Source organism: Xenopus laevis, chromosome 2S (genome assembly GCF_017654675.1).
Source record: "Xenopus laevis strain J_2021 chromosome 2S, Xenopus_laevis_v10.1, whole genome shotgun sequence".
In the NCBI taxonomy this organism is placed as follows: domain Eukaryota; kingdom Metazoa; phylum Chordata; class Amphibia; order Anura; family Pipidae; genus Xenopus; species Xenopus laevis.
In genome coordinates, this window is record NC_054374.1 from 140,643,382 (window position 1) to 140,664,003 (window position 20,622).

Genomic DNA, 20,622 nt, shown 5'->3' on the forward strand with positions numbered 1-20,622 from the left:
TGCTATGAGGTTTAAATATTCTACCAAGATACATCATATAACATGGTCAGACCATGCTCCAATTGAAATAGATATCCAGATCACACAACCCAAACCAAAAGCATATTTCTGGAGATTAAATGATACCCTATTGAGCGATGAACACTAAATCCCAGATAGAGAAGGTACTAAAGGAATATTTCTCACTGAATAAAGTCACTTCTAAAGCAATAATTTGGGAAGCCCATAAGGCAGTAATTCGGGGAAAATTTATACCAATGGCCTCCAGTGGTAAAAAGAACACAGAGGCCATCAGGCTAGAACTAACGAAGGCCCTTAGGAAAGCGGAAGAGCGATTACATAATAAACCTACCATAGCAAAATTGACCAAAGTCATATCTTATAGAAATCAATTAAAAGATCTGGATATTATTCAGATAGCGAAATTAATGACCAAACACACATATTATGAGTATGACAATAAAGCCCATACATTACTTGCAAAAAAACTGAGGGACTAAAAACTAGCCAGAGGAATAATGTATATTAGAAATAAACAAGGGAACCTGGAACATACCACGGAGAATATCACTGAGGTCTTTACCAGTATTATAAATCATTGTATAATCTAGATCCTCACTCGCAAAGGATAGATCCCAACTCAGGAGCGCACTCAAGACAAAGTTGAAAGCTTGGCTACCAAAAGATGCCCTAACCGCCCTCCTGGAGCGGGACAAATCACCTCTTAAACAAAATATAACAGATGCAGAAATAGCACAGGTCATTAAAGATGCCCCAGGGAAAAAATCCCCAGGACCCGACATTTCAATCTATCCTTATTCCGCATCTATTAGACTTATATAATGGATTTTTAAAGGGAAGTAATATACCTCATGCAATGGCCCTCTCTCATATCACCTTAATACACAAAGCAGGGAAGGATCCCATGGAATGTTCAAATTATAGGTCCATATCCTTGATAAATGTGGACCTAAAGATCTTTAGTAAGATACTGGCAAACAGATTGGTCCTTCTTTTGCCCCGTCTCATAGACACTGATCAAGTGGGATTTATATTGACTCCACAAGCAGGCGATAATGCTAGAATAATTATTGACTTAATAGATGTGATAAATGCCAACCCTCAACCTGCCCTACTGTTAAGTCTAGACGCGGAGAAGGCCTTCGACCGCCTTGATTGGAACTATATGATGGCTCTGTTGGAGTTAATGGGATTTGGGGGGAATTTCCTCAGGGCGGTCGGAGCCTTATATAATCAGCCTACAGCAGCAGTTAAAATAAACAACAACCTATCCACCGAGTTCCGAATCACCAACGGCACTAGACAGGGTTGTCCTTTGTCTCCCCTCCTCTACGCATTGTGTATAGAACCACTGGCGGTAGCCATAAGACATAATCCAGATATTAAGGGGATCCAATTCCAACACAATTCTTATAAGCTTTCCCTGTTTGCAGATGACGTCCTTCTGACGCTTACTCAACCATATACATCCCCTCCAAATTTACATAAAACGCTCCAGGAATATGGAATCTTATCAGGATATCAGATTAATGAACATAAGACGGAAGCCCTTGGAAGGCAGTCCAATCCCAACATAATTTACAATCCCAGTCCTCCCCCTTACATAGTATACTAGGGAATCCAGAGTTCTCTCCGGGACGGAACCTAGATTTTAGAAAGATTTGGGGCCATCCTAAAATATTTCATATTTGGGACTTGTGGGATACTGCCAAAAATATAAATATATTGTATATTGGGAAGATAAGTTCCCGGCAGAGATAAGCTATAAGAGCTGGGAAGGCATATGGGATAATGCTAAGAAATCTTCCATCTGTGTCCAATATAAAGAAAATATTTATAAAGTCCTGTTAAACTGGTACTACACCCCAGTGAAACTTCATAGAATATACCCATCAGTTTCGGATAAATGTTGGCGGGATTGTGGGCAACTGGGGACATTGTCGCATATTCTTTGGGATTGTCCCAAGATTGTACCCTACTTAGAAATGGTGAGAAAGCTTTTGCAAAAAGTACTACGAACCACCATGCAAAGAGAGTCATGGACCCTTCTTTTGGGGAAACCTAAGCTTAATTTCACAAAGGCAGCCAGGAAATTAATGAATCATATTCTGTCGGCGGCCAGAAGGCTGCTCTGTCAAAAATGGAAACAAAAGGCTTCCCCGCAGGAAAGGGGGTTAAAGGATAAAATAGAGGAGGTAAAACGGATGGAATATCTTGTGGCCCTATGTAACAGATGGATGCCTAAATTTGATGAGATATGGGGCAACTGGAACTATTGTTTCCCCCCTGACCACTAAAATCAATGAGTGCCCAAGAAACAATATATTTATGTGATAACCTTGATGAATCTGAATCCCAGATTCTGTTCACAATCTGCAAATCCTTGTTTTTATGTCTTTTTTTTATTTTTTATGTTAAAGGACCAGTAACACCAAAAAATGAAAGTGTTTTAAAGTAAAGAAAATTTCATGTACTGGTGCCCTGCACTGGTAAAACTGATCTGTTTGCTTCAGAAACACTACTATAGTTCATATAAACAAGCTGCTTTGTAGCAATGGCGGAAATTGAAAAAAGGCTAAATGGCACAGGATAAGTAATGGACAATAGATAACATTATGTTCTACAGAGCTTATCTGTTATCTGCTGTGTAACTTGAGCTTTTTCTCCTTTGAATGGCTGCCCCCATTACTACACAGCAGCGTATTTATATAAACTATAGTAGTGTTTCTGAAGCAAACACTGCAGTTTTACCAGTGCAGGGCAACACTGCATTATATTTTTATTACTTTAAAACAATTTAATTTTTTGATATTACTGGTCCTTTAATTACTACTATATACAGTAATGATCTATGATGACTGTTTACAATAAGAACTGTATAACTGGGAGGTTGAGTGTAATAATGTCATCTATTTTAAATGTAATAACTGCATTTAAATTTTGAAAATTCAAAAATAAATTTTAAAAAATATAAGTTGATACCACTTGCCCTTTAAAGAAAATAACGGTAATGTTTGCATGTATGTGGTTCTATTGGATAACTGAAATTGACCATTGCTGAAATAAAGTACTTATACCTCATAAGATCAACTAATCCAATTCATGTTAAATCAGTGTGTAATAAATTAATGCTATAAAAAAACCAAAAAACATGCAAACTGGGACAAGTAAATCAAATAAATGCTATATTACCTTGCTATCCTGCTGCTCTGTTTCTGAGTTCAGAAGGTCCAGCTTTGTGGCTTAATCATCTTTAAAAAAAAAAAAACTAAGACCGTAATAGCTGAAAAACAAGAACATAGAACAGCAAACAAACTACATGCACTCAAAACTATATTTTTAGATTGGAAATGGGTGTTATTAGTGTGTGTTTTTCTCTGGTCGCTCATTTGAGAGTTGAATACATTCCTCTAATTATTGGGCAAGTGACTCAAGAGGCTGAAGCACAGCAGACAGCTGTAAGGCAAGAGGACTGCGCAGCAACTGATGTTTATTTTATACATTACTTTTCCTTGATGCAAAAGTCCAGAGAATTATCTCCCACGCAGAAATTCAGTGTTCAAGGGCCACTGAAGCCTCAAATAATTGGCTCTTGAAAGGAAAAAGGCCATTTAAATATGTTCAAAGACACTTTTGAAAGGGCCATGAAACTTGATCATTTTGCCTTTTTTTATTGGTTTTAAAAAGATGCATTTTAGAAAGGTCAGGTTGTGTTTGTTTTCTGTGTTATTGCCAATACTCATACAAAGACAGCATTAGTAATGTATTCAAAAAAAATGCAAGGACTACCTCATAGGGACAAGGGCTTGTTTTAGGGTAGGGCAGAGAGCACGTTTCCCCTGGGTCAGCAACACCAGTGGGGTTCCCAATGGGGAAAACCAGAGCTGTTCCTGATCTTACAAATTCCAGCTAGCTTACCTAAACATGAATCTAATTGGGGGCTCTGCTTTCCAGGTGGGATGCACCTAATATGACTTTATAGCCTTTGTGAGCGATCGATATACCTTAGAGCTCCGTTTAGATATAGATTGGGGATATCATAGCTGTGGCACCATACACAGGCCAAAAGGCAACCAGTTCTATTAATGCTGGTGGAATGGCAGCCAATATTTCATTAAGTGTGCCATTCTTTATATTCCTTACAAATGTAAAATACAGTGCTCATCACCTGTTCAACAGTTAGGGGCAGATTCATCAAAGGTTGAATGTTAGAGGTTTTTTATAATTAAAATGAACTTGAATGAACTCAAACTACCTCGAAACTTGAATAGTATCTTATTTAAGAAAAAACTCGAATATCTAAAACTCAAATGACCTGAAAACTTAGAATCAAGCAAGTTTTTTCTCCGAAAAAAACTCGAAAGTCAGAAAGGCTATTAACATTAACAAATGGGTCATTGGACCTCTGACATTGACTTATACAATACAGGCAGGTTTTAGGTGGCAAATAGTCAAATTTGAATTGTTCCCAGGGTCCAGGTATGATAAATCTCAAATTCGAATTAGAGTTTGGATTATTCCCAACTTGAATTTGTGAGTTTTGACCAAAAATCCAACTCGAAATCCAAAATCTAAATTCGATTTTCACAGGTTTAAACACAGAACAAAAATGGGAAGTATTTAAAATGCTGCTTAATAAATATACGTCAGTATATTCCCCTTGTAAACAAGGAACATCGTTGCAAATCAAAACCTTTTTGGTTCAAAAGAAGTGTTGGTGTTGAGGGGGGTAAGAAAAGGCGTGCTTTTAAGGCTTTCACTTGGTTGGGACAGCCGAATCGTTTATAAGGTACAAGGAGACCAATTAATCATGCAAAAAAGCTATACGGCAAGCTAAAATTGCTGTGGAAAAGGATATTGCAGCAAACAATAAAAAAATTTTTTTAAATTTGTTAATAGGAAAAAAATGAAGCAGGAAGGGGTGGGACCTTTAATATCAGGGGGGGGGGTCTGCTGGTTGATGAAAACAAACAAAAAGCACAAATTCTGAACACATATTTTTTGTCTGTCTACACAAATGAGGAACCAGTTAATGAAGGTTTCCTTCTTGATAGTCCCAATTCTGTGGTGCCGCTATTCAAAAAGGGATCCCGTTCTCAGCCTCAAAACTATAGGCCAGTTGGTCTGACGAAGGGTTAATAAAGGATAAGATACTGGACTTCATAGCAAATCATAATACTATGAGTTTGTGCCAGCATGGTTTTATGCGTTATAGAGCTTGCCAGACTAACTTAATTTCTTTTTATGAGAGGGTAAGTAGGGACCTCGATTCTGGGACGGCAGTGGATGTGATTTATTAGACATTGCTAAAGCATTTGATACAGTGCCACACAGAAGGTTACTGGTTAAATTAAGGAACGTTGGCCTGGAAAATAGTATTTGTACCTGGATAGAGAACTGGCTAAAAGATAGACTACAAAGAGTGGTGGTAATTGGAACATTTTCTAATTGGACCAGTGTTGTTAGTAGAGTACCGCAGGGCTCTGTACTAGGTCCCTTGCTTTTCAACTTGTTTATTAATGACCTGGAGGTGGGCATTGAATGTACTGTTTCTATTTTTGCAGATGATACTAAATTGTGCAGAACTATAGGTTCCATGCAGGATGCCGCCACTTTGCAGAGTGATCTGTCTAAACTGGAAAACTGGGCAGCAAACTGGAAAATGAGGTTCAATGTTGATAAATGCAAGGTTATGCACTTTGGCAAAAATAATATAAATGCAGGTTATACACTAAATGGCAGTGTGTTGGGAGTTTTCTTAAATGAGAAGGATCTATGGGTTTTTGTAGATAACAAGTTGTCTAATTCTGGGCAGTGTCATTCTGTGGCTACTAAAGCAAATAAAGTTCTGTCTTGCATAAAAAAGGGCATTAACTCAAGGGATGAAAACATAATTATGCCTCTTTATAGGTCCCTGGTAAGGCCTCATCTGGAGTATGCAGTGCAGTTTTGGACTTCAGTCCTTAAGAGGGATATAAATGAGCTGGAGAGAGTGCAGAGACTAAGTGCAACTAAACTGGTTAGAGGGATGTAATTATGAGGGTAGACTGTCAAGGTTGGGGTTGTTTTCTCTTGTAAAAAAGGCACTTGCGAGGGGATATGATTACACTTTACAAGTACATCAGAGGACATTTTAGACAAATAGCAGGGGACTTTTTTACCCACAAAGAGGATAACTGCAGTAGAGGTCACCCCTTCAGACTAGAAGCAACGTAGCGTAGGGGTTCTTCACAGTCAGGACAGTGAGGTTGTGGAATGCACTGCCGGGTGATGTTGTGATGGCTGATTCTGTTAATGTCTTTAAGAGTGGCTTGGATGATTTCTTGGACAGACATAATATCAAAAGCTATTGTGATAGTAAACTCTATAGTTAGTATAGATATGGGTATATATAATTTATGTGAAAGTAAGGAGGGGTGTGTGTATGGATGCTGGGTTTTCATTTTGAGGGTTGAACTCGAGGGACTTTGTATTTTTTCAACCCAATTTGTAACTATATAACTATTGGCAAAATGACTGAGCTTATTTAACAAAAGTCTTCTAGAGTTTTTATAAATCAAGTATAATGCTAAGATAATATATTGTTCTTTCAGTAAGGTTTGGGGTTTAAACCTTAATGCTCTGTACAAATAAATACAGGGCTCTTAGTAAGCAAATACAAATGGGTGTCCAGTATGCAGTCGCTGCACAAGCCCAAGGAATGAACAAAGTGGACAGGGCCAAAAGAACTGCTGTTATATCATGTACCCCATGTCATATTCCCATACCCAATATATTCTAGCCAGTAATATATAGTAAATGTTCTATTGCCTAACAGTAAACTTAATGAATATCATGGGGTATTTACTGTACTGCTTCTTCATGAAATATGTATTGTATTATATTGTATTTACTTATTTGACACCCTGTGCCAGTGCAGGTTTCTGCTGATGTGTCAAGTAAGTAAATACAATAACTTGGGGGTGTTTAACTTTTGGCACCCCCAAGTGTAAGAACACTTTCCTTCTCCTTTAAGAATATAATCTGCCCCAGTGCGTAACAAACTGATAGGATATATTTCTGCAACTACCCTTTCTGCTAAAGTATTTATAAATGATCCCTTTCATACAAATGTGTTATTAGGCAGATATTACAGTGGCTGGTGACAGAAATGCAAGGTAATTGTGTAAATTGAGTCTGAAAGGCAAGTTCTGACGTCCATATATGTCAGAAACCAAGGTGTGTCGTAATTTTTCAGCACAATGCATGCAGTATTCTGTCTCACGTTAACTTGTTGAAATGGTCTTGTACATACGTCTAGCAGTTATAGCCTGCTGATGATCAATACATATATACGCATAATTAGACCGTAGCAGTCTGTGGAGAGCTGTGTGCATAGAGAAGAATGTCAATGCCACATGCTGAGGTCAGTAGCAGGTGGCCTCACATATGGTTGTGACTACAATGGTGAGCATGGCAGAAATTGAAATGTGCACATTCTGTTTCTGTACTTTTTTCAGGTTAGAGTAAAACAAAGTCAGAAAATCCAAGTGAGTTATTTTACTTGCTCACTTTACTGGCATCAATTGCTGTTTTGTCAAGACTTTGTCCAGGACCCAATGTTTAAATTATCAAAAATTAGTCCCTATGTCTTTGTAACCTACAAATAATGCACTGGAATATCAAATGCAGTAAATACATTTGAATTCAGCTGGAACAATTCTGCTTACAGGGTTTGTCGAAAAATGCAGGTATTGCTTCCACTCTAAAATCAGTTACCAGCCAAAAGGAAACATAATGAACAGAGACAGAGCCTTGAAAGGTATTTTACATAATAAAGTAGAAAACAACATTTTTAAACAGTTACATTAAAATGTTGAAATATAAGGTACAGGCACTCAGGCAGCAGTAAAAGAGTGGCCTTGGGTGCTATATATGCAGTGCTACGCAATATGTCGGCGCTCTAAAAATACATGGTAATAATAATATTTACTGAGGCTGGTACTGAAGTGAAAAGCTAAAATGATCCTTTTCCTTACTTTCCCTCTAAACTGGATGACTATTTAACTGTGTCCTATCATGGTATTTTTGAATTTTGAAAACTGGAGATTTTATTTTTCATGTTATTTATATTTTCAGGGGTGACTTTGATAGGGGACACTATGTTGTTTTGCCTTTTTAGGGCAAATGGTGATCTAGACTTCATTCTATGGTTTGTTAGACAGGTGGTATGCCTACTGGTGCTAGACATACATATAGGAATTGTTAAGGGTATAGGATATATTATCCAGAATACTTTGGACCTGTTTGGACCTGAGGTTTTCTGATAAGGGATTTTTCCCTTATCAGTTAGATCACATCACATCACCATACCTCTGCTAAATATATTTTAACCTTTAAATAAATCCAATAGGATTATTTTGTTTATAGTGCCTGGAGAAGCTAAAGGCCAGGTTGAGGGCCCCTGAGAGGGGGGGAAAAGGGAATTCATTTTTAAAAATTAAAATTATTTGCTTAAAATGCAGTGTTTGGGAGATAGCCTTCCTGTAATTTGGAGATTTCTTGATAATGGGTTTCCAGATAAGGGATCACATACCTGTAAATACATGACTGGCACAAGCACTGGATGAATGATAACACAGTAAGGTGCAAGACTGAATTGTGTCCTGAAGGGGCGCTCCTGGGTTCTGGGCACTGTTCTTTCACAGTCATTTTTAAGACAAGCCTGGGACATTTGTGCAGCTTCACCTACATCAGCTAGGTCCATAAACATCCCTAAAAACAGCATTAATATAGCTCTGTAATTGCATGTTGCACCGCCTTAATAAGCTGGTGCACATAACCAAATTACTATGTGTTTCCTTGCTAACAGCAGCTGCAACTAGATCAGGTGAAGCAAATCTACTAAAAGTGCTGGCTCAGAACCAAATCAATAACTTGTTTATACAAAAAACTTTTCTAATCAGAGCCTAGGTTTAAATATCATTATGCTTACTCAACAGACACTCAAAATAGGATTTATATATTTTTGGCAAGTCATTTGTTTTTCAAATGAGCCACCAAGATTATTGTTTGTTATGAAACTTGATTATATGTTTTTTCTTATGGGTTACAAAATGCTCCAAATTTCCTACTGAAACAGTTTGAAATAAATTGCCTTTAAAAGGTACCTGTTTGCTAAATATATTATATCCAACAAAAGATGCAAGCTAAGGGTCCTTACACACGTGAGTTTTGGCTGGAGTACAGGTGTCTTTTGCCAGTGAAGCACCACCAGCTTCCCAAAACCACCAGGATCCCAAAAGAGAAATCAATATAAATTATCCCTGCATTCAGGCTGGTAATAAAAAAATGTAAACTACTCAGTTAAAATACAGATATTAAAACTTTAGGGCTCTAACACACAGGCTTGTTATGTGTTTGTAAGCACAGAGTGAGCACAAATAGATACATTTGTTGAATATATTAGCATTTTTGCTTTTTGAGTTCCAAAAACAGCCTTTTATTCTTTTGTCTTCTGAACATGCGTCAAGTGCAAGAATGTTACGTCTAAAAAAAACGGCAATGCACAGAGAATGACATGAAACACAACTCTGAATTCTTATACAAGCAGGCAGAATATAATGGAATCAATTATTTGATGCGTTTAGGTGTGCTCAAATCTGACGTACAAATAAATGCCTGCGTTTAAGAACCCTTAAAGAACCTTTAAAGTCATATTGACATCTGGTCAAGAATCATAGGACAGCCACTAAAAAATGTTGCTACCAAGGGATATAGCTTAAGTTTTGGTTGCTGCTCCTTCAATATATAATTGGTAGCACTGAGCTGGTATGCAGTAGGGATTTAAAATTTAGGAGATTCATTAAATACCATCTCTGGTACTAAAAAGTACCAAAATTACATATTTTAAGACAGAGTCATTCTGAAAAAAGGGCATAGCTGTACAAACATGCAGTTGGATGTTTTTAAGAATATGTTGAATAGGTACCATTGTAGAAATATACAAGAATATGCAAATTAAAATACTAGGGTAAAAATATTATTAAATTCGATTTTGATGGCAGAGCATTAGAAAGGAATCTCAAAATATGAATACAAGCAAACAATAAAAGTGATGTGTATAAAATAATGAATAAAAGCTTTTACTTAAAGACCAAGAAAATCTAATTGCAAACATAAGCAAGATAAAAAAAACAGCATACACATCAAAGGTGAAGAAGAGCTGCTAACCTATATTAGAGCCATTAAATTAAAAAAAGGCTCCAAATTATAGCTTTGTTTTACAAAATAAATTTCTTGCTGAATTGATTAAATAAATATATATATAATTATAATTAACATCTAACATATAATTCATATAATTTAAAATCTCTACCAATATATACTATAGATTTTACTGTACTTTATCTCATAAGAAGATAACACATAGGAGTACATATGTTAGATTAGATACAGGTATGGGACCTATTATACAGAATGCTCAGGACCTGTGGCTTTCAGGATAATGGATCTTTTGATAATTTGGATCTTTATACAAAGAAAATCATGTAAACATTAAATAAACCCAATAGGCTGGTTTTGCTTCCAATAAGGATTGATTATATCTTAGTTTGGATCAAGTACAAGGTACTGTTTTATTATTACAGAGAAAAAAGAAAATCATTTTTAAAGATTTTGATTTGCTTATAATGGAGTCTATGGGAGACATCCTTTCCTTAATTCTGGGCTTTCTGGATAACGGATCCCATACCTGTATTATCCTGGCTTCTGGAAGTGATGTTTCCCCCCTGGTGAAAGAACAATTCCATTTAGGCATAATGAAACTGCATACAAATGTACAAATAACATCAGAACCTTAAAAAAAAAAAGAGCAAGAGGATAATAATAATCCTGCATTCACCTCCTAATATCCCAGTTATACAAACATAAAGGGAAAAATCTAAATGGTAAGCAGCTCAGAACTCTGTCAGCTATGGATTCCCTCCAGCCACTGATTAGCATACATTTTGCAAAGGAAAGCAGGGTATGAAAAAGACATAAGTACCTTTTACACTAGCACTGCAGAAATTACAGGCTGGCAATTATCTGGATCCCAACAAGTGTAGAAAGGCCAATGGCAATTCTTATAGTGTAAAAAAAAATAGTTTATTATTTAATGTCTCAAATAATCATATTTAATAGCCTTACATGCTTTGTGCAACCTACTGGTCCAGAAGCACACCTAAATTATTGCTCCCACCCCTGGGAGGGGTTTGTAATCCCCACCCCCTACACACTCCTTAAATACAGGTTCACTGGTTCACTGAGGTCGAGCACCCACCATTTTCAACAAGTGGATACCTTGCAGGTAGAGCACTCCATTATTGTGCAATATGATTGTTTGAGACATGAAAAAATAAACCAGATTTTTTTACACTATGAGAACTGTCATTGGTCTTTCTACACCTGTTGGGATCCAGATAAGTGCCAGCCTGTAATTTCTGCTGTGATCGTTTTCTCCCCTTTGCTAAAGGTCAGGGGCATGTGCATGTCTTTGGTGGTAAGCTTACAGCCTACTCCTACATCATACCAGAATATGTTCACATATCTTTTACACTGATGTGGGCCTAGCAGACATTGATTATACATTTTGGATCCCACAAATTGAAGCTCATCTTTTAGATCAGTACAGTCCAACTTCTGTGGTACTGAGGGCTGGAATTTTTCTGGCCTACATGGTGGCACTCCCTGTTTTTAAACCACACCCACTTTAAACCACACCCACTTTAAACCACACCCATGTTACCACAAGACCATGTCCACATTAATGGTGGTAGCACCCCAAAAAACCAAATGGTTGGTGCTCACTTTAGGGATATCACTTACAGTAATGTTACTAATTAGGTTCATGTCCAGGTGCAGGCTGTGCAGCCGCAGCCCCACCCCCATCCAGACGCAGTTTCCCACTCCCCTCCGGACGCAGTTTTTTGTGCATCATCGCATTGGCACGAGCATCCGGAGGGCCCTGAAGGGATGCGGGCCCGGGGACGATCGCACCCACAATAGTTACGCCCGTGATCACTTATCACTCATATGTAAAAAAAGTTGTCATATTAAGACATTACCTTAAATCCATATGCCTCATCCTTCCCTGTGGATAACACATTACCCCTCCCCCAGCACATGATTAAACACCTTAGTGCCCCCTAACAACAATTTTCGAATGCTAACAAACCCTTACCAGGCTTATATTCCACAGACAGAGCAGGGCACACACAAGGATCATAGGGCAGGCAGAGTATGGCACACACAAGGAGCATAGGGCAGGCAGAGTATGGCACATACAGGGAGCATAAGGCAGGCAGAGTATGGAACACAAGGAGCATAGGGCAGGCAGAGTATGGCACACATAGGGAGCATATGGTAAGTAGAGTATGGCTCACACAGGGAGCATAGGGCAGGCAAAGTATGGTGCACACAGGGAGCATAGGGCAGGCAGAGTATGGCTCACACAGGGAGCATAGGGCAGGCAGAGTATGGAGATGAAGTGTCTGCAACAAGAACTAAATTACTTATTATAATAAACAAGTTTTAGTGAGGCATGTGACAGAAATTACATCACAAACTGATGACAGCTAAAATTGGTGCTTAGTGATGTAATTTTTGTCACATAATCACTGTTTATCAGGATATTATTTAGAGGATATTCATGGCTTTTGTTTGTTATATACATATAACTCCTAATGGTCCTGGTTTTCAAAGAAAAGGGAGTGAGCTTTGTGGGAAAGTGGGTGGATTATGGACATGAGGTGGTTGTAAATGGGTGTGTTCTGGGTGAATCTGGTCTTTGTCTTATTTGATATTTCAAGTGTTGGGAGGAATGCATACATGGTTTATCTTTCATACGGTGGGAGCATCTGTTGGCAGTAGAGGTTCCACTTTTTCTCTGAAGAGGGTAAAAAAATAGGGAAGAAAATGGGCAGGTGAAGCACCTGAGCTTCAGGTGTAACATGGTGTTAAGGGGAAAGCATGCTGTGATGGGGTAGTGACTGTGTGGGATAACATACCTTCCAACTGTACCATTTTCAGCGAGACAGCCCTGATTTTGATAACTCGTCCCGCGCTTTTATTAAAAAGTCCTGTGTTTCTCTTTGATCTCCTGCACTGACACCAGAAAAACATACAACTTTCTGATACTCAATTAAAATTAGAGGCTTAGAGAGTTCAGAACTACTCATCTTAGATACATTTGCAACAATTTAAGATAAGCAAAGATACAATTGTAACAATTTAAAATAAGTAAATGTATTGGGAGAACTGAGTCTAGCAGCTTTAAGGACAATTTTACCTAAAAATGTGTTCAAACCTTCATAACCTGGCAAACTTTGTAAAATGGACATGGTAATTAGGGAGTGTGACCATAGAATTGGCGTGACCACAAAATATCCGCTGTGGCCCAAATCTTTTTGTCCCTCTTTCCACTTTTGAAATGTTTGGAGGTATGGGATCAGGGGATTACCTGGGCAGTTTTGAAGCATAACTGGGCAGATTAGATGGCCCAGATAGGGTTGCCACCTTTTGAATCGGCTGAGACCGGGCAGGGGGCGGGGCCGTGACATCAAAGGGTGGGACAGCGATGTGGGTGGGCGTGTCAGTGACATCAAGGGGCGGGGTTATGACACTGCGACTTGCCTTATTTGGAAAACCGGACAGGAAGATTTGACCCGGTCAGCCCTTCAAAATAACAGGCTGTCCGGGTCAAAACTGGACAGGTGTCAACCCTAGGCCCAGACAATAACAAAATGACCATCCAGGAAGAATGGTGTTTGTGAATTTTAAAGGGATTGTCATGATTTTTATGATGTAGTTTTTATTTCTAAATTACACTGTTTACACTGCAAATAATTCACTCTACAATATAAAATGTAATTCCTGAACCAGGAAGTGTATTTTATTTTAGTTGTAATATTGGTGTGTAGGCACCATCTCAAGTCTTTTTGCCTGGTCATGTGATTTTAGAAAGAGCCAGCACTTTAGGATGGAACTGCTTTCTGGCAGGCTGTTGTTTCTCCTACTCAATGTAACTGAATGTGTCGCAGTGGGTCCTGGATTTTACTGAGTGCTGTTCTAAGATCTACCAGGCAGCTGTTACCTTGTGATAGGGAGCTGCTATCTGGTTACCTTCCCTTTGTTCTGTTGTTAGGTTGCTGGGGTATCACTCCAACTTGCAGTACAGCAGTTACCCCCAGATTTGTGGAAGGGCCATCAAGGCCTGGGCCTCGGGCGGCAGGATTTTAGGGGGCGGCATGCTGCCCATCCACACCCGCATTGGTTCAGATATACTGGGAAAGCGCAAGAGATAAAATAGTGTTTTAAAGGAACAGCTCAGTATGAAAATAAAAACTGGGTAAATAGATAGGCTGTGCAAAATAAAAATGTTTCTAATATAGTTAGTTAGCCAGAAATGTAATGTATAAAGGCTGGAGTGATTGGATGTATAACATGATCAAAGGAAAAAAGGCAATGGCACACCAGGCACGATCAAGCAGGGAAAACCCTTGCAGAAGTTTATTTGCACACGATGCAACGTTTCGGGGTGGTCCCCCCGAAACGTTGCATCGTGTGCAAATAAACTTCTGCAAGGGTTTTCCCTGCTTGATCGTGCCTGGTGTGCCATTGCCTTTTTTCCTTTGATCATTGCTCTAGGGGGGTGCCGATCCCCCCAGGTATTTGAGCACCCGGCAGAGTTCCTGAAGGCCAGGGTGTGCGAGGTGAACCCCCCTTTTTTTCTGGATGTATAACATGTCAGTCAGAACACTACTTCCTGCTTTTCAGCTCTCTTGGTTTACACTGACTGATTACCCTGGTTACCAGGCAGTAACCAATCAGAGACTTGAGAGGGGGCCACATGGGTCATATCTGTTGCTTTTGAATCTGAGCTGAATGTTGAGGATCAATTACAAACTCACTGAACAGAAATGTACCATGTGGTCCCCCTTCAAGTCGCTGACTAACTCAGAGTTATAGAGCTGAAAAGCAGGACGTTGGATTCTGGCTGTTTTATTAGACATCTGTTCACTCCAGCCTTTATACATTACATTTTTGGCTAACTAACTATATTAGAAATATTTTTTATTTTGCACAGCCTATCTATTTACACAGTTTTTATTTTCACACTGAACTTTTCCTTTAAATTTCCCATTGCTCTGGTCCCGATGATAAAAATTTGCATGAATAAAAGGGAGGGGACAGGCATACCTCCCAACTGTCCCGTTTTTATAGGGACAGTCCCTCTTTTGACAGCTCAACCCGCATTGCCTCGTTTGTACTGGAAAGTCCCATTTTCTCTGCACTAAACAGGCAGAAAAAGAAACAAAGGTTTCTAACTTAATTGGCTTTTGGCAGAGAGCCCAGTACAGCCACAGCAGCAGATAAGATACTTTTGTAACTATTTCGAGATAAGCAAATAAGTAATTGTAACAATATAAGATAACAGATCCCTTGGGAAATGTTAGACTCACAGCTTAAAGGGCAATTCATCTTTATTAGCAAAACTGTAATAACTAAAAAAAACCCTCATAAATATGTTCAAACTTTCGCAACTTGCCAAATTCTGTAAAATAAACATGGTAATTAGGGAGTGTGGCCACATAAATGGGCGCTACACATAGTGTTGCCACCCAGCCAGTATTTTACCCGCCTAGCCGGTAAAACGGCTGCCAAGGCCGGGGCCGGTATTACAAATTTACCGGCAATGTAACTGCCGGTAAATTTGTAATACCCTTAAAAAGACCCCTCTGCCCGCCCCCAATCCCCTGTAAACATAGATTTTTATCCTCCGTTTTTGTCCTGGCCGTGGCCCCTCCCCTTTACAACATAACCCCACCCACTTTGGCATCACACCCACCCCTTTTTGTACCTGCCCTCCACCAGCCGGTAAAAAATTTAGCAAAAGGTGGCAACCCTAGCTACACACAGCAACTTTTTTGTCCCTATTTTTATTTCCAAAATGTTGGGAGGTACAGGGGCCCCGAATGTCAGTGGGCCTAAGGGTGCCTGCTATGTAAATCTGGCCATGACAGCAGTAAAGAGTGACCAAAGTTTATCAGAGCACAAGTCACATGACTGGGGGCAGCTGGGAAAATGAGAATTTGTCTAGCCCCAGATTTCAAAACTAGATATAAAAAAAAAATCTGTTTTAGAAACGGATTTCAATGCAGAATTCTGCTGGATCAGAATGCGTTTTAAAGAATTTTTTTTCCCATGACAGTATCCCTTGAAAGTATTATTGTACCGCGCTGCAGGCTGACGAACTAGCCACTCCAAGATATCATCGATCAGCTCGGCCAGCAACTATCCTGTCTTGGGAACACCTACACGGTTTGTGTGGGCGTAATAAATCTTCGTGCCTCCCACTCTGCGTTCATGGAACTGTCCCAGCGTGCGGCGTCAAAGGGGAATCTCTGCGTCATGCGCAGTGACGTCACGGGATCTCCTAGTACCTGAGTACTGCGCTGGAGCTTCTGCATAATATCAGCTGGTCCCTGTCAGCGTCGCTTGCCTCTTTACAGCCCACATGCGCCACAGCTGCTTTTCCTCTGGAGCTGAGGAACAGCACGGATACTGCAGCGGGGGCAGTGTTGAGCTTTGCTGCTAAAGTCTCACTCGCAGGCACTAAGAGTTGCCAAAGCAGAAGCATCTCGTTATCCGCCGCCCCCATGACCTGAATGATGGGGCGGGAGCTACCGGGAAATCGGGACTAGAATTACCTCAGCCCTGGATGCTGTGACTGGAAAGCGTCAAGTACGTGGAGGAGCTGAAACCCAGAGCGCAGGATTTATAGGGGGTGAGTGTCAGCAGCCAGTGCACTTGTTGCTTCTGTCATACGTCTGGCTTTGTGTTGTGGCTTGTGTGGTGGTCCATTCATCTGTCCCTTTGTTATGTGAATATATATATATATGTCTGTCTGTCAGTGCTCCTCTCATTATTGATCTGGTGAAATTCCTCACTTGACTGCCAAGGCAACATTGTGTTCATTCCTGACTGGCTTTGATCACGTGACAGCTAAGGGGTGGGGGTCCCTTTTTTTAATAAATGGGGATTGGGGGTGGTCTTTTTTTTTTTTTTTTTTTTAATAAATGTCTTTTCAGCACTTTCACTTTTATTACGGGAGAGAAGTCTAAAGCTGGCCATAGACGCAAAGATCTGATCGTACGAATCAACATACGATTGGACTTTCCCATCTCCCGACCCGCCACTAACCATTCAGATCAAAGTCTTACCATTCCCATCAAATAAAGTAGTAAAAGAACAGATGAGCCGATGTTCTGCCCCTGACAGCACTTGTACAATATCTATGTCCAACCAAAACTAGTGACAGTCTCCCTCTGAAAATCGTATGATCGGCAATACATGCAGAGATATTATCGGCAGCCGACAGAAATTTTCTAACCTGTCCGATCGACCAAACGACTGATCTCCGCCGGATGAAAAATTTCGGGAATCTCCACACACTGTTCAAAAATCGTACGAATCCACGATTCGTACGATTGGATCGTTGCGTCTATGGCAAGCTTAAAGCTGGGCATAGATTTACCTTCATATCGGACGAACAATCGATCAGTGCATCTCCCGACCTGCCACTGACCATTCAGATCATGTAAAGTAGTAAAAGAACAGATCAGCCAATGTTCTGCCCCTGACAATATGAAAGTTATGTCAAAAGCTAGTGATAGTCTCCCACTGATATCGTCAGATCGGCAATACGCGCAGAGATATTATCGGCAGCCGACCGAAATTTTCTTACCTGTCCGATCAACTGAACAACAGATCGGCATCTCACGAAAAATGTCGGGACACTCCACACACTGCCGAAAATTGCACGAAACGTTGATTCGCACAATCGAACCTTTGCGTCTAGGGCCAGCTTTACTCGCCATGGAATATCAAGCGTTTTTTGATTGTGTTAAATTCAGATAGGAAAAGTAGGAACAACAACAAAAATGTTTATGTAGGCAAATAGCTATAGGTGCTCTTCCATTATTCATATGGGCCATCCCTATACACTGATATATAAGGGCAATTTCACACAGCAGTTTGATCGCTGTAGTTGCTGCACAGATTTATAATAACTAATGCGACCGATCAAGGTAAATCCTTGGCTGCCTTATTGTCTGCAAAAACTGCACGTTGGCAAAAATTGCTGTGCATGTAGATGCACATAGTTCTAGGTGAAAGGGAACTATTGTGAAAATGAAAATTTAATATAAGCTTCAGCATACTGAAATAAGAAACTTTGTAAATACAGTCCATTAAATATTCTGCATCGTTTTTGAAATACTCAAGTTTATCTTCACTATCCCTCTCTCGGCATCTGTTTCTCTTCATTCTGTCTTCATGCAGCAGTTGGGTGTTAGAAAATTCATTGACAGTTAAGCTGGCCGTAGATGTAAAGATTTTTAAAAGATCTTTTCGTTATCGTGAGACCACGATTATCTCGCAACGATCGTTTAAATGTATGATTTGTCCATCAACTAAAAAGACCATTTCAAGCGATATTGCCAGGAAAACTGAGGGTGGCTGCCCATTTGGACCAAAATCAGGGACAAATTGTGTATAGCATTTTCATAGTGGGGAGTTGTCCATCTTGGTGGCATAACCAATGGTGGCAGATTTAGGGTATGGTGATCTAAATGACATAAAGATCCCTTCTTTAGAAAACCCCATATACCAGGCATTCCAGATAACAGATCCTATACCTGTATTCATGTTGACTTAATAACCTGACAAATGGTTCAGTGTTACATCCATAATGTTGCCTTTTTTTGTCCATTTCTGGCAACAACTTTGTTTCCAGAAGTCTGTATGTTAGTGGTGTTTACTGACAGTGGAGACTTTTGTAGGTTCTGCATCTGCGTCCATTTTTTGTTGTATAAATAAAATATATTTGGGGGGCAAGTATTTGATTTACACGACAGAAAAAGTGTACTGGTTTGTTAAACAATCACTTTCCTGAATGACCTGTTTCTTGCACTGTGGAGCACAGGTACACACAAATATTATTGGTCATTTTTGGACAAGATAATGTCTGGGGCAGTATGATGTAAACAATGGCACAACCAGCTTTTGGGAAATTAAACTCAGAGTATCATGTTGTATTGCCATAATTTCAGTATTGTTAGGATCCATTATGCGGAAACCATTTATCCAGGAAGCTCTGAATTACAGGTAGCCGTCTCCCATAGGACCCACTTAAATCAAATAATTAAAATGATCCCCCTTTTCTTTGTAATAACAAAACAGTACTTTCTACTTGATCCCGATTAAATAAATCATATTGGAGGCAGAACAATCCTATTGAGTTTGTGATTTTCTTTTATTAGACTTAAGATATAGGAGATCCAAATTACAGAAAGACCCCTTATCTGGAAAACCCCAGGTACCACATATTCTGGCTAACAGGTCCTATACATCTGTAGACAGGTGTATTGACTCTCTCAAAAACTCATACTACAACAGTGGGACTATATATATAACTATATATTTTTAACATATATAAAATATATGGGTCATTTTAATTACATTGCCACTGCTCCTGACTCTTACTGCTTGCATTTTAAAAATTTGGCGCCCAAGGCATGGGAATGTAAATCTCCCAAAGTTCACATAGCCGTGACCTGGGAATTCGGCCAAATTTCCAAACCTCAAAGCACAAACCTTTTACAGCTGCACCACTCCCCTGTATATTATTATATACCACAGAAGGCTTCCCGTATAATTATAAATTATTTATAGAAGGTAAGCCAATAGGGATATATAAAAATATACACACACTCTTAAGGATAGGGAGGTTACTATCATGCCAACTTGATATATACATACATAAGATAAAAGGGCTATTACAGATTTTCCACAAATACAGAGAAGAATATGTTAATGGCCCTGTAAAAAGTAGCACAGTGCTGAAGGGTCTTTTCCTGATTGTTGGTGTATCTTAGACCACTTTGGTTATAATTAATATTGTTATGCATATATCTATACTTTTTTTCCTTAGGGCTGTTCATTTTATTGCTGCTATTATATTGTTGCTATTGTTGCTGTTGTAGCAGGTGCAAGGGTTGCTGCAGGTTGATTATTTGTTGTATTTGCTTATACCAGGTGTTTTGTAGCTCTCTTGGTAGGGATCAACATGCTGACCCCCTCATTCACTTAAAAATGAGATGCACTTTCTTGGAAGGTGATTGTTGCCCCAGCCCAGGGAGCTACAAAACACCTGGGCCATAAACACACCTGAATTGTGCCATATGCCATAATCCTTAATGAAGTCTGCTACACTGATTTGACGTATTTGTTGCTATGACAAATGCTGTTACAGTATCCATGATGAGTTCTTCTGCTGTCAGGTTAAAGGAACAGTAACAGCAAAAAATGAAAGTGTTTTAAAGTAATGAAAATACCATGTAGTTTTGCCCTGCACTAGTAAAACTGATGTGTTTGCTTCAGAAACACTACTATAGTTCGTATACACAAGCTGCTGTGTAGCAATGGTGGAAACTGAAAAAAGGCTATATGGCACAGGTTAAATAGTGGATAACAGATAACACCACCACTATGTTCTACAGAGCTTATCTGCTGTGTAAC

At 39.3% G+C, this 20,622-nt stretch overlaps 1 protein-coding gene across 4 annotated transcripts in view; it reads left to right on the forward strand.

Annotated features, from left to right (window-relative positions):
* The first annotated feature begins 16,433 nt into the window (after positions 1 to 16,433).
* The window catches only part of fndc3a.S (fibronectin type III domain containing 3A S homeolog), a 103,983-nt gene continuing 99,794 nt past the window's right edge, over positions 16,434 to 20,622 (forward strand). For all 4 annotated transcript variants that reach the window (XM_018250177.2, XM_018250179.2, XM_018250178.2 and 1 more), the window contains exon 1: positions 16,434 to 16,828. The gene's annotated coding sequence lies outside the window, so the exon portion shown is untranslated. The remainder of the gene's footprint in view (positions 16,829 to 20,622) is intronic.